We start from the raw sequence: 12,319 nt of genomic DNA on the forward strand, positions 1-12,319 counted from the left end.
CTGCATCCCACTTAAACCCAGACCTCTGGGGGAAGAGGGGCCCAGTAATTCATCTGTGCCTTGGTTGCCCCATCTGCAAAGCTGGGATAATTCTAGAATCTGCTTCTAGGGCTGTTGTGTTGAATGAGCTGATTCATGTAAGTGATTTAGAACGGTGCCAGGCCCACAGAAATGCTGAAATCCATGTTAATGATTACTCAACCCTGTACCCCAGGTCCTGGCATATGCTAGGTGTTTCCTAAATGTTGGTCAAAAGCAGGAGTAAATACATTGTCACATGGCTGCTGCCCTGCCCTCCCCCCACCAGCTAGGAGAGGCCCACTCTGGCCTCTGGCCAGGGTGTGGGGGCCCAAGAAGAGGCTTACCTGCCCCAGAGCCTGGGGTCCAAAGTTCACGGAAGCCCCACCCTTCCCCAGCACCGCGCCCCACCCCCAGGCTGTCCTCGGCGGGGTGGGCACTGCCGGGAGGGCCCTGCCAAGGCCTCATGGAGTCGATGACGAGAACCAAACTTCTCCCCCAGCCTCCACCCCTCCCCTGTTCTGCTTTCCTTGTTTTCTTTTCCATAAAGATTAGTCTGTGTTGCTCCTCTATCAAGGCCCGGAGGATAAACATGTGGTCCGGAGGCAGAGAAAGCCCAGGCTCGAAGGCCCCTGGCTGCCCCCACCCCAGCAGCGTAAACCCAGGGCTTTTAAGCGAGGAATGGTTTTCAGTAAATCTCTCCTATCAGCAGAAACCTTTGAAAGAGTTTGTTTAAAGGCCAGGGAGATAAACAGCAAGGAGAAGTGTTTGTTTAAGATGTATGTTCTGTGTGGGCACTCTGGGGCCCGGATTCACATCTGAGGGAGAAGAGCCTCTCAGAGTCTGGGGTGCGGGCCTCCCATGGGCTCCGGGGCCCTGGGTGTGGACTCCAGCCCCAGCAGGAACCCAGTCCTGGGGGGGACAGGGCGGGGGGAGGGAAGGGAGCTGGACTGCACCTGTGGGCCCCTCCCAGGCTGGGGTGGGGATGGGGGCGGGGGTAAAGGCTGCAGCAGGAAGGGGAAGGAGCCTTCCTCACCCTGTTAGGAGGGAAGGGGCCCCAGGAGGATCTGCTGCTTGGTCTGCAGGCAGAAAGCCCCCAGGAAGCCAGCTGCCTCACGCCCCCAACTCAAAATTCAGAACAAGGGCCTGGCTCAGGGCCCTGACGCGGCTCTGTACTCGGCAGCCCGACATGAATGAGAGCTTGACTCGGTATTGCCTGCTCCATGAACTTGGACAAGCCACCTAACCCATCACTAGAGCCCTAGGTCCTCTCTGTTGTGCAAACACCATGCTCCCTCAAAGGGCTTTAAGTCCTCTTCCCTCCACTGGACAAACATGCACGGGGCACCGGCTGCATATCAGACACTGGTCTGAGTGCTTGGGGGGCGACAGAAAACACAGCCAGCAAAGTCTGCCCTTTGGGAGCCTAAAGTGAGGGAATTAGACAATGAACCTAGGAAGGGGAAAGTCTACGTTAGAAGGGGTTAGAGCTGTGGAAAGAAGCAGAAAGGGTAGAGGAACTGGGGAAAGAAGCTGGTCTCTGAAGCAGATCCAGATCTCTGAGGACAGAGGGGTCCTGGGGAGCTCTGGGCCAGGGCAAGGCCTGGAGAGCTGAGTGACATGCCCTCTGTCCCCCACACAAGGAGGGCCCTGGAGCCTGGGCCTGCAGTCAGAAAAAGAACTGGCGTTGTTGTCGAAGCAATTACTGAGGGCAGGAGGGCTTCCCGGAGGAAGCAGGACTTGAGCTGAGTTTCCCCCGGAATTCCTTCCCCTGCCCAGGAGAGAGGAGAGACCGTGTCTCCGGAGCGAAGCCCCTTGAAGGTGAGGAGACAGGCAGACCAGTGATGGAGCTCACGGTGCCCGAGGGGCCTGGGGCAAAGGCAGCTGGATTCTCAAGGAAAGGCCTCAGCTGGAGCCATCGGGACAAGTGATTGCAGCTTCCCGGGCCGCTCTGTCCCCGACAGTAAAATGGGAAGGACATATCCTGCCCTCACGGGATGCTTGGGAAGAGGAAAGTGAGACAGGCCCAAGGTTGTGGGTTCCATCCCCGGTCGGGGCACATGCAAGAATCACCCAATGGATGCATAAGTCAGTGGAACGACACGATGTTTCTCCCTCTCTCTCTGGAGCACAGTAGATGCTCAGTAAGTGTTGGATTTGTGTTTCGGGCCCTCCCTCGCCCTTTCAGACTCCTTCTGGCTCTTCCATAAGGGGGTGAATGGGAAGGTGACAGGCCCACCGGCTCCCAGAGTGGAAGATGTTGGACAGCTGAGCTTTGTCTTCATGAAAAGGCAGTTTCACCAGAGAAAGCGTAGATTTGTTCCCAGGCTCCGAAGGGAAGGTGGGCTCCGAAGGGAAGGTGGGAACAGCTGTTCAGTCTGCTCAGAAGGAGCTGCTCCGGAACCAGGGGCAAAATGGACCTCTTTAGAGGTATGAGCTCCTGCCCATGGTCCGGTGAGCAGAGGCGCTGGGCTTGCAGTAGAGGCTGAGCAGAGGGGACCCCTGCTCTGGGAGGAGTTTGACCTGCTGGCTTGGGGTCCCTCCCAGCTGTGAGATTTGAGGATCTACTTCCATTCCTCCCAGGCTCCACAGTCCCTGGCAATGTGTCCGCACACCAGACTTTCTCTAGCACCTCGTGCAGACTTGCCTGGCCTGTGTGCCCAGTGTTCTGCCATGTGACAGGCCAGCAGCTCAGACAGATGAGTCCGCGCTAGGTTTGCAGTGGTCACCGATGAGCATGCTGGCCCTGCCAGGCAACCCAGGGCAGTGTAATGGGGTCCAGGCTGTGTTCGCTGGAAAGCAGGAGCACCGGTGACAACAGGCACTGGGAGAGAGACCCAGGGACGGATCCGGATCCGGATCCGTTTGGGGAAACACGCCTGAGTGGCTTATCAGATAGTCCCCAGTGCCCTCCAAACCCCACCCACAATGAGAGTAAATGTAGCGAAGATCACAGACCGCGGCTCAGAGATTTAAAGAGCCCGACTGCCCGGCTCCACCTCTCCCCATGAACCCGCTGAAGTACCAGGGGACCCTGGCACCTTCTCCCTGCCCCACACACGCTGTGCCAGGGAGAACCCGCTCGCCTGGCAGCTGGGAGCCACCCTCTTCTTCTAAAGCTTCTGCATCTCCTTTCCCTCCTCCTCCACCCCCACATCCCCAAAAGGAGGATGCCCCTTCTGTTGAGTACACAGCCTGTAATTTTGCTGTCAGATCTCAGCCAGGAGGTCAGTGTTGTGACTGACTGTTTAAGGATCGCTCCCTTAGGGTAATTACACTAAATTCCCTTCTGAAGGACAGCTCTCTCTGGATAGAATGCGAGAAAGCCCGCAGCCCCCATTCACGGGAATCCGTGATGCCTGTCGTTGTCACGGGCACCCTGGCAGCAGGGCGACACATCACGGAGCTGCAGCTACTGTGCCCAGAGGTGAGTCTTCGGGGTGGCAGGACCCAGGTGTGTGGGGGGCGCTGGGTGCAGTGGTGGGTGGTCCCGCAGCAAGCGGGCAGGGGCCAGGGGGGCCACACTGGGAGCACCTTCATTCTGAGCTGGCCGGCCCTGAACTGGGAAAGCAGCAAGGCCCCTGCTGCCATCCACGCGTGAGAGGAGACCCTGGGGCATTCACGCATTCCTTTGTTTAACAGGTTGGCCTTGAGCGCCCACCACCTGCCCTGCACTGTGCCAGGCACTGAAGGGGGACCCCGCAAAGGGCAGCAGCCCCCTCTGGAAAGAGCTGGAGGGCTGGAGCTACACAAAGCGCTGGCACGGAGAGGTGGGTTCGTATCCAAGTCCCTCCACCCCCAGGCCTCTTCAGAGGGGCAACGCCCTGGCCCTGGTCCCCACCCGCCCCTGGGAAGATGGGAGAAATGGCCAAGACCTTCCCCATCTCATACCCCGGCACCCAGCAGCCCCTGCACTCACACTCCTCCCACCCCAGGGAGACCCCAGCGAGAGTTGGGGAGTCACTCACCCACGACAAACAGTTAAAAGGAAGAAAGCGGGTCTGGCGATATCAATGCACTTTGATAACAATAAACTCTGCTTTTAATTTATGCTAATGTGTAGGGCTGTGGTGACAGTAAGAACTAAATTACAGAGTGGCTTTCGAGCTGGTAATTATCCCTCCATTTTTCGCTGCTCGGGAAGATGGACACACAATTATGCTCTCTTGCTGTATATTAATACAGATTCTTGACATCTTCAGCAGACCTAGCGCTGTCATCCAGCTTTTTGTCTCCTTTAATTGAAAATTAATGGTTACTGGGTTGCCACGGAAACAGAGGCCACGGACGCCAGTGGCGCTCATGTCTCACTGAGGGACTGGCGGCTTTAGGAGTCCGGAATGACCTTGAAAGTTAAAAGAAAAAAAAAACTTAAAAAAGAAGGGGAGAGGAGGGGAAATGAGGACAGGAGAGTGGGAGAGTGTGGGAGCTGAAGAGAAGAGGGAGGGAGGGAGGGAGGGAGGGAGGGAGAAGGGGAAAGAGGATAAAAATTTAAAACCAGAAAATTTGCAGGAGGCTGGATGCTTGAGGAGAGAAATTAAATTAAATTAGTAAGTTTTACCTCTCAATTTTTGTCTCTTAACTCTGTCTCTCTCTCTCTCTCTCTCTCTCTCTCTCTCTCTCCCCCCATTGAAAAGCTGAGAGCTGGGAGCTCAGCTCCGAAATACAAGATTCTACAAATCTGTCAGGAAGAATGACAGCATCCGCCCAGAGCTCCGGGAGGAAGAGAGAAAGGCTCCCTGGTGCCCGGGGAGGCGGCGGGCAGAGCAGGGGCAGGGCTGAGGTGTGCGGCAGGCACGTCCCAGGGCCCGTGACTGTGCAGTCAGAAATGGGGACCAGCGAGGGGGCTGCCTCGTGGGGAGCCGGCAGCTGCCCGACATGGCTCCAGCCTACGGAGCAGGCAAAGGGCTCTGAGGCTGGGCCCTCAGCTGGAAGACACCACAAAAGAACTCAGATGAGTCAGAGATGAGGGTCTAAAGGGGGCGGGTCCTGGGGGGGGGAGGCACCCTTTGGTTTGCCCTGGAAGAGAGGGGATAAAGCAGCAGTTCCCTGGGACTCAGGAAGGCCGTGGCTCTGGGCTTGGGAATGTTTTTTCCTAGAAGTTGGTCAGCACAACTGAGAGGCAGTGGGGACCTGAGTGTTCTAGCTGGAAGGTGGGCTCCTTCCTCATCAGCCACCACTTCAGCCCCTCAGCCCAGAGCCCAGGCTCCAGAAATGCAGTGCAATCAGCAACTACTGATGTCTCAGTGAGCCAGGAGCCCAGCTAGTGAGTCGGTCAAGGAGCCTGCCCCAGAGAGCCCACCCTCCCCTCCCCTGGGGATAGGCAGACGGGTAGAGGAACAATTGCAAAGTTACTGGAGGTTCGTCACAGTGTTGTTTATAACAGCAAGCATCTAGCGACAACCAGGATGACCAGCAGTTGAGAACTGATCAAGTGATACGCCTTACATTGTACCCAAAAGACGGAGAAGACGGAGGACGCCACAGTCATTTCAAATTACCTTGGAGAAGACTACTTAATAACCTGGGGGAAGGTTCTCAATATTTTGTCTAATGAAATAAAATAATTTTTTCAAACCGATGATGCATTTATGATTTCATGATTCTGTTCCCAAATTTTTAAAAATATATGGACATTAAGTGTGTTATGCTGTGATAGTTAGCTATATGTGTGTCAATGTGTGTGAATCTGTGTGAGTATTGTGAATAGGTGTGTGAATGCTCGTGTGTGTGTGTGTGCCTATAAATATTTTTGCTTTTGGAAAAAAATTTTCAATTACAGTTTACATTCAATCTTATTTGTATTAGTTTCAGGTGTACAGCATAGTAGTTAGATAATCACATACTTTACAAGTGGTCCCCTGATATTTCGGGTACCTGGCACCATACACAGTTATTACAATATTATTGACTATATCCCCTATATTGTCATCTACGTCCCTGTGCCTATTCCGAGTATGTACATATACTGTATTTTTAAAAACTAAAACATACACAGGACAATCTTACCATGGTTGCCTCCGAGTGGTGGTATTATCATTATATGCACTTTGTCTTCTTTTCTATGCTTTTCTGTATTTTCCAACTTTTCCATAATAAATATACATAATTTTTATTGACGGGGTGGGGGGTGTTTTTGAAACTAGCTTCTGCAGAAACTAGTCCCCTAGATGTAATATCGCCCGCCAGGAGCTCCTCCCACACCTGAGACTAGATGCCCTGGCCAGGTGCATTCCCCACAGACTCTCAGCAGACCCTTTCCTCAGTCACCAGAACCCCACCCAGCCCCTCTCCCACCCCCAGCCTGTGGCAGGTGTCCAGAAGAGGGGACGGGATGAGGACCCCCAGGAGGAGCTGCAGGGAGGCCAGGACCCGTCCTTGTTCCAACCTTTATCCCATTTTACAGCCCAGGCAACTGAGGCTCAGAGATGCTCATTGATTTGCTCCAAATCACACAGCTGGTGGGTGGCAGAGCAGGAGCTCGCAGGGGCTGCCAGGTGTGTAGTCCCTGCCCCTTTCCCTGCTGCCTTGTCCCTCACCAGGTCCAGAGAACCCAGGAGTTCTGGAAGCCTCTGTCAATTGCTTGAATTTCTGGAATCAGCCCCATTCTGGGGAGGTCACCATGATAAACAGTATCTTTTCATGGTCTTTGCGCCCTTGGCTTGCCCTTGGCAGGCCTGGGAGAGAGTCGTGTTACCCCTAGTGAGAGCAGGACCTTTGAGAAAGACTGGCGGATGGGGCTCCCGTACAGGCATCCTTTCCACCTCTCACCAGACACTCCCCCATCCCTGCCCCGCCCGGGCCCCACACTCACCTGGCACGTGGGAGCTTGCCTCTCACCCCCAATCTACTCCTTCACCCCTGCCAAGCCTCAGCCTCCAAAATCCCATCCCACATTCCCTCCCCCCAGAAGCTTTCCGGTGATTAACCACGTTGCCACTGCTTCTGCTTCACTCTGCCCGGGCGACTAAGTAAGACCACCCTCACTGCACGCATCCTCTGTGGCAGGCCTCCTCCTAGCACTGCTCACGTGCTCACTCCCTTCATCCTCTTAACAGCCTCAGAAGGAGGTGTCGCTATTTTCTCCCTCTGAGGCACAGAGAGGTTAGCGGCCTTGCCCAAGGTCACACAGCAAGTCAGTGGCAGAGCTGGAATCTGAACCCAGGCGGTCGGAGACCAGAGGCCACGCTCTTAGCCACCACGCCAGTGACAACGCAAGGGACTGCGGTGTCAGGGGAACTCTGTAGCCCATGTGGCTGGGCTCCGGTGACCTTTCAATGATGAGACCTTTCAATGGTGATGACCTTTTCCCAGAACAAGGGGGCCTGCATTCGAAGGCAGGTGGAAACAGCTGCCTTCACATGAGGGAGGTATGCGGGCCTCATCAATCCGATCGCCACTGGTCCTGCCCCCAACACTCAGGACGGGCTCTGCACATAGGAGAAGGGGAACAGGGGTCCGGCTGGCTGCCCGGGGCTGACTAGGGACAGTCACCAGTCACCAGGGAACCGTCCCAGGCGAGGGTCTGCCCTGGATGGGCCCTGCGAGCCAGAGGCCTGGCACCCTCTCCTCTCCACTGCCCTCTGCCCTGCTGCCTGCCTTCTCTACCTCTCCCGCCCTCCCCGCCACCTCCCTGCCTCACCCTGTCCACTGCCCTCCCTGCCCCCTTTCCCAGAGCGAGAACAAGACGACAAACTCAGCAGCGGAGCGGAGGCGGCAGCAGTGGCAGCAGCGAGGGGCCCAGGGAGCTTGCCTTCGTTTCCCCAGCTTCCCTGATCCCGACCTTAATCCCCGCTCAGCATCCTGTCAGCCAGGCTGTTCTCGAGCTGACATTGCTGCAGGCGCCTTCTCGGCAGCCTTTCCTCAGATCTGCCTCCTCTGGGACTTCTAAAGAGGAGCCCGAGGTTTCTCTGTTACAGCCGGCTTCACTCGCTGCCCTCCAGCAAAGCCTGGGCTCCCAGGGGGCGCGGGGAGAGGGGGCTGCAGGGGGGCAGTGCCAGGCCTGACATTTCGGAGGAAGAGGGGAGGATGGAGGTGGCTGGATCCCAGAGGCTTCCAGAGGGAGAGTCAGACCTGGGGCAGGAAGGAGCCCGGCCAGGGCTGTTGGCCGCCTCAAAGCAAGGGGAGTCTTGCTCAGACGCTTGGGTCTGAGAGACAGAGGGGGAAACTGAGGCTGGAGCCGGGGAATTCAGGCCGGCACGGGTTCCGGCTTGGAGAAAGCAGAGGTGTCGGTGGCTTTCGGGAAATCACAGCTCAGGTGGGTTTGGAGCAGGGCAGCGGGGCCTGCGCAGTGTGTGTGAAAGACAACCCCTGTGTACGCACACGTTAGCCAGCGGCCTTCCTGAGCCCTGGCTCCGTGCTCAGAGGGAGGGAAAGGCAGCCATGAAGGGGTGCAGTGTGAGCTGGGCAGGGGGTGGGTCCGCTTTTCTTTTTTTTTCTTTTTTTAAATATATTTTATTGATTTTTTACAGAGAGGAAGGGAGAAGGATAGAGAGTTAGAAACATCGAGAGAGAAACATTGATCAGCTGCCTCCTGCACGCCCCCCACCGTGGATGTGCCCGCAGCCAAGGTACATGCCCTTGACCAGAATCGAACCCGGGACCCTTCAGTCCGCAGGCCGACGCTCTATCCACTGAGCCAAACCGGTCAGGGCCACTCTGCTTTTCTGAGCCCCATTTTTCTCATCTACAAGGTTGGGGGTTTTAATAAAAGCTTCCTTGCAGGACCCGTGTGACGTTTAGGGACAAGTGTGCAGAGCTCCCGGGACTTAGGGTGATTTTTACTATTCATGTCACCATCTGCAGGGGACGTGAGCGTCCAGAGCTCTGGGTCTCCCTGAGAGGGGGCCTGAGAGCGTGGGTGCAGGCCAGTGTCTGCTGGGGGTGGGGTGTCCTGGGCAGGGCTCCCTGGAAGCTGCAGAGTCTCCAGGCCGCAGCCTGAACAGATGCCCAAGGCAGCAGGACCCCTTCCCCACACTCCTGCCGGCCAAGGCTCCTGAAACCCAGGGAGCCCCCACACAGCCCCTCTCTCCCAGGACCCCCTCAGAGCACAGGGCTCCCAGGACTAAATAGGCAGGTAGCACCCAAGACCCCAGGTGCTCAGCATTCAAGTCCGTCTTGGAAATGTGAGCACTTCTCTTACCAGCCAGGATCCCTATGGGACAGTCCGGGGAAGCCCTGAGGTCACTGGGCAGACCCGGCCCCACGGTGCCTGTACACACACCTCCTTCCGGTCGGCAGGAGGTGGGGCTGCGCAGTCCAGCTTCCAGGGTAGACTCGCATTCCTGGGGGCAGTCCCTCTGGGTCTCCCCGGCAGGTGGCCTGAGACACCCTTGGGCCTTCATGTCAGGCAAGGCCTGGGCCCCCTGCCTGGCGTTCCGAGAGACAGGCTCAGGCAGGGTTCCCTTCAAACTCGCCAGGCACCGAACTGGGTTGGGGGAGCAGGGCGGCTCCCTGCTGCCTCTTCCCTCCCTGGAGCATCCCCCCAAAGAGGGCTCCTTAGCGCCTGGGGGAGGACTGGGGGGCACATGGCAGATCTCTGACATCTCACATTCCCCCACAGCTTTGTAACTACTCCCACCTGCCTGAGCAGAATTCTACCACAGGGTGTGCCCCTGGCAGAAGGGGCAGTGTGTGGGTGGGGGGTGAGTTGGAAGTCCTGGCTCTCACAGCCAGTCGAGCAGACCATGGCCAGTCCCTCCGGGTCCCTGCCCCTCATGACCTCACCTGGGAAGCAGCAGCTGAAAACCAGGAGGCCTCAGAGAGACACGGATATAGATTGCGGCGGGTCCAAGGCCTGGATCTTTGCGGAAGGAATCCCTTTGGACCCTCCCTCCTGGCAGGTGCAGGCTACCCAGGAAGCCCCTTGTCCGGCCTCCTCTTGGCAGCCCGAGCCTCAGGCTGCCCAGCTCTAACACAAGCCCATCTGTTTGGGGGTTTTCAGAAGCAGCTGGGAGGGGACCTCACCCACCCAACTCCTTCCCAATGGGTGGAGTCAGAGAACCCCAGTCTGGCAGCCTTGAGCTTTGATGTCTAACCCAGGGTGTCGGGGAAGGCAGGGAGGGCAAGGACGGGGAGAGGGGGAGGGAGGAGAAGGGGTTCTGGGAGCCGGATCCCGAAACTCCCAGGGGCGTGAGACCAGAAACCCCAACCCCAGGCCCCCTACCCCGCCCCCCAAGCCACCGTCCGGAAAAAATAAACTATTTCCTGCAACCAGCTCCGAAACAAAGTCTGTGAGTGAGCTGTGACACATGTTACATAAATAGAAGCCGCAGAGGGGAAAAGCCTGTTTTCTCTTTCATTATTTATCACTCTCTAACCATCTCCAGCTGGGCGAGCAAACAGGCGCATTGGCCCGTAATGAGGAACAGGGCTGCCGTGGGGCGGGGGCGGGGCCGAGGGTGAGGGTGTGCGCATGTGTCTGTCTGTCTGTCTGTCTGTCGGCTCCTGAGAGGGAGGAGTGGGAGTCTGCGATGGAGGAGGCTGTGGGGACACATGGTTCCGGACAGCAAGCGCTGTCCGCCTGGTGCCCTGGCCAGGGTGGACGCAGTGGCCGGCTGTGCCTCCCTGCCCTGAGGGTTGGTAGGGGACGGTGCGCTGGATGGAGGAGTCAGAAGGGGAGAGACTGTGTGGGTGGGAGAGGATGTGAGAGGTATGAGCCAAGTGTGAGGCTGCGAATGTGCCAGGTCTCAGAGCATGACCCCCAGGGGTGGCCTCGGAGTGTGGCCAAGGGGATGTGTGGGAGTCGGGGAGGGGGGGGGGCGGCAGGAAGGCATGTGAGGGAGAGTGACTGTAAGGCATGTGGGGGCTGGATGTAAGCCGGGGAGTCTGGGGGACAGTGTATGCATGTGAGTGTATGTGTGCATGTGTGTGTGATGTGTGCGTGTGATCCTGGGGATATATATGGATAGGTGTGATTTTGCGACTATGGGCATGTGGGAACGTATGAGTGTGCACATCTGTGAACTTCAATAGTGTATACAGCTGAGCCCTGGCCACTATGGCTCAGTGGTTGAGCATCAACCTATATACCAGGAGGTCACGGTTAAGTTCCAGGTCAGGGCACATGCCTGGGTTGTTGGCTCCATCCCCAGTATGGGGGATGCAGGAGGCAGCCAAATGATGATTCTCTCTCTGATGTTTCTATCTCTCTCTCCCTCTCCCATCCTCTCTGAAATAAAAATAAAATTAAAAAAAAAATAGTGTATTCAGCTGTGCCCTGGCCAGTGTGGCTCAGTTGGTTGGGCATCGTCCCATGCACCAAAGGTTGCCAGTTTGATTCCTGGTCAGGGCACATGCCCCGGTAATGGGCTCCATTCCCAGTGGGTGCGTGCAGGAGGCAGCTCATCAAAGTTTCACTCTCACATCAATGTTTCTCTCTCTTTCGCTTTCCTTTCCTCTCTCTCTAAAATCAATGGGGCGGGGGGAATTTTTTAAATAGTGTATACAGTTGTGTGTGACTATGGGAGTGTGCTAAGTACATGAGGTTTTGTGGCCATAAGGTGTTGTTATGGGTTGAATTGTGTCTGCCAAAAAAAAAAAAATGCTGAAGTCCTAACCCCCAGCACCTCAGAATATGAGCTTATTTGGAAATGGGTCATAACGGATGTAATCAGTTAAATTGAGATCATACCGAAGTAGGATGGCTCCTAATGCAATAGGACTAGTGTCCTAATAAAAGATGTCCCTGTGAAGATACAGGGGCACGTGTCCCTGTGGAGATGGAAGCAGAGATTAGAGGGCGCATCTGCAGGCCGAGAACACCTGGGGCGATCAGACGCTTGCGAGAAGCTAGCGAGAGGCAAGGAAGGTTCCTCCCCTACAAGTTCAGAGGCACCTAGAGTTTGGACTTCACTGCCAAGTATGAGACAATCAAGTCCTGTTGTTCTCAGCCACCGGTGTGTGGTCCTCTGCGATGGCAGTCCTAAGAAACTATCCCGGGTGTGTATACACCTGTGGGTGAGCTCAGGAGTGTGTAAGTCAGCGTGGGGAACCATAGGAATGTGCGTGTGTGAGATGCTGCTGGTGAAGATGGTGGTGGGTGTGACTGGCTGACTGTGGGAGTGTGTACTTACAAGTATGAGACCAGAGGGTGTGTGAATGTGTGTTTGTAGGCACTGGCGCACACACACTCTTAGTTTCTAAATATCAATATTCTGGCCCCAACCGGTGTGGCTCAGTGGCTGAACGTAGACCTATGAACCAGGAGGTCACGGTTCGATTCCCGGTCAGGGAGCATGCCCGGTTGCTGGCTAGTAGGGAGTGTGCAGGAGGCAGCCAATCAATGATTCTCTCTCATCAT

At 56.2% G+C, this 12,319-nt stretch overlaps 1 long non-coding RNA gene across 1 annotated transcript; it reads right to left on the reverse strand.

The window, feature by feature from the left end:
• Positions 1–4,032: 4,032 nt before the first annotated feature.
• LOC107185073 lies at positions 4,033–6,103 on the reverse strand. The gene is made up of 2 exons (XR_001515990.1): positions 6,028–6,103; positions 4,033–4,363 (listed from the first exon to the last, which is right to left on the reverse strand). It is a non-coding gene; the product is annotated as an uncharacterized LOC107185073 (long non-coding RNA).
• Positions 6,104–12,319: the final 6,216 nt, after the last annotated feature.

The sequence above is a fragment of the Myotis davidii genome, unplaced genomic scaffold (genome assembly GCF_000327345.1).
Source record: "Myotis davidii unplaced genomic scaffold, ASM32734v1 scaffold167, whole genome shotgun sequence".
Lineage (NCBI taxonomy): Eukaryota > Metazoa > Chordata > Mammalia > Chiroptera > Vespertilionidae > Myotis > Myotis davidii.